Source organism: Palaemon carinicauda, chromosome 38 (genome assembly GCF_036898095.1).
Source record: "Palaemon carinicauda isolate YSFRI2023 chromosome 38, ASM3689809v2, whole genome shotgun sequence".
Taxonomy (NCBI): domain Eukaryota; kingdom Metazoa; phylum Arthropoda; class Malacostraca; order Decapoda; family Palaemonidae; genus Palaemon; species Palaemon carinicauda.
Genome location: NC_090762.1, coordinates 38511133 through 38513632, shown reverse-complemented (window position 1 = coordinate 38513632; position 2500 = coordinate 38511133).

The following is a 2500-nucleotide window of genomic DNA, read 5'->3' as shown; positions in this document are numbered from 1 at the left end:
ATATATATATATATATATATATATATATATATATATATATATATATATATATATATATTACTAGCTAAGCTACAACCCTAGTTCGGAAAACAGGATAATATAAGCCCAAGGGCTCCAACAGAGGAAAAATAGCCTAGTGAGGGAAGAAAATTAATAAACTATATGACTAGAGATGAACAAATAGAATGATATAATTTACGAACAGTAACATCAAAACAGATATTCCATATGAAAATTATATATAAAAAAGACTTAAGTCGGTCTGTTCAACATAAAAACATCAGCAGCAAGTTTGAACTTTTAAAGTTCTACAGAGAGAGAGAGAGAGAGAGAGAGAGAGAGAGAGAGAGAGAGAGAGAGAGAGAGAGAGAGAGAGAGAGAGACTATCTTTGTGCTCTGTTATGTCGTCTAATGATATCGGGTCTATGAGCTGGCATCCCTACACTTGCATTAGTATTACGCAACAAGGAGAAAAAAAAATATATTATTAATTCTAGAGGACTTTGAAGGGATACAAACTGTATAATGGTCGGACAATGGTTACTATGGAGACAAGGCTAGATATTATTGCCCAAACCGATGGTGTCTTGTATAGGAAGACAGTAGGAATGTGCAATTGATGGCATATATATATATATATATATATATATATATATATATATATATATATATATACATATATATATTATAAAATATATATATATATATATATATATATATATATATATATATATACATATATATATATATATATATATATATATATATATATATATATATATTTATTTATATTCATATATATATATATATATATATATATATATATATATATATATATATATATATATATATATATATCTACCTACCTATCTATCTATCTATATATATATATATATATATATATATATATATATATATATATATATATATATACATATATATCTGTATATATTTACATATATACATATATATCTATATATATTTACATATATACATATATATATCTATATATATTTTATCTATCTATCTATCTATCTATATATATACATACATATATCTATCTATCTATCTATCTATCTATCTATCTATCTATCTATCTATATATATATATATATATATATATATATATATATATATATATATATATATATATATATATATATATATATATATATAATTTCTTTCCAGTTGCGCTCTTATCTCCACGTCCCTCGGATAGGGAGGAGATGAAGTAGTCATACCCTTGTGAGAGGGAGTGCGTGTGTGTGCATAACTATATAAATGTTTAGCTGCAGTTTTTTTTACGCGTACGCTAGTTTAAGTATGATTAGAAAGGTCTACAAAAGGATTTTGATCAAAGAATATGGCATTTGGTGGAATGGTTGTTAACGGAAGTTGACAAAATTATAGTATAAAATAGGTTCATAAGAAAACGTTGGAAGAGAGGACACTCAAAAGTTAAAAATGCTTTTTTTTTTTTTCCAAATGCCCAGGTACAGCCAAAAGAGTGCCACCTATTTCTCTCTCTCTCTCTCTCTCTCTCTCTCTCTCTCTCTCTCTCTCTCTCTCTCTCTCTCTCTCTCTCTTCTTCTTCTTCATGTCACTGAATCAATCTGCAAAGGTTATTTTCATGAAAAATTGGGACTAATTAAGTTCTTCCTGGCTCACATAGTTCTGAGGAATTGCAACCTATCGCACCATGACTACACAAGGAGTTTCTGTGACAAACCCCGCCCACCACCCCTACGATATCTTCCTTATACTATCTGTTTGGTTGCTCGCTGAGCAGTAAGGATGTGACAGGGTGTACTTCGGAGCGAGGTGTGTCAGGAATTCACGTGTCCAACTGTACGTTTTTCTAGACACAGGGGAGAGATATTCAATATCTACCCAGAATGATGGGTATGATAGTTTACAAATTGGCCTATCTTAATTAATTGAATTCCTTATTGGCCTACATTTTCTCATATAACTAAATTTCAAACTAAGTATTATCATAATTCTACTTTATCTCAAATTTATAGTTTTCATTATTCATCTACATAACCTCAAATTAATGTCTGTACATCTTATCTAAGGAAATATAACCTAATACCATTTTTTGTCTTCCTAACAAATGAGCTCTTCGAGGAGTCTCACATTGATACATCATTTTACTCAAGCGCTTAAGACATATGGAAACATACTTCCTATTACTCAATAAGAATACAGAAGAGTGTAATTTGGGATAATCAGAGACTAATTGGTTGACATATTGCATTTTATTGATACTGGTATCGTGATTTATCGTCAGAGTGGGATACTGTATTGAATATACTTGTGTTCTGAAAAATGAGATTAACGTTAAAATAGTTAAGTTAACCTCTGAAAAAGAAAACGTTTAAACTTATTTTGATATAGAAAACCAGTTCTTGGAATGTTGGGTAGACAAAATTAATTATATAATTTTGCTTCTAGTGTCATAATAATGATGATGATGATGATGATGATGATGATGATG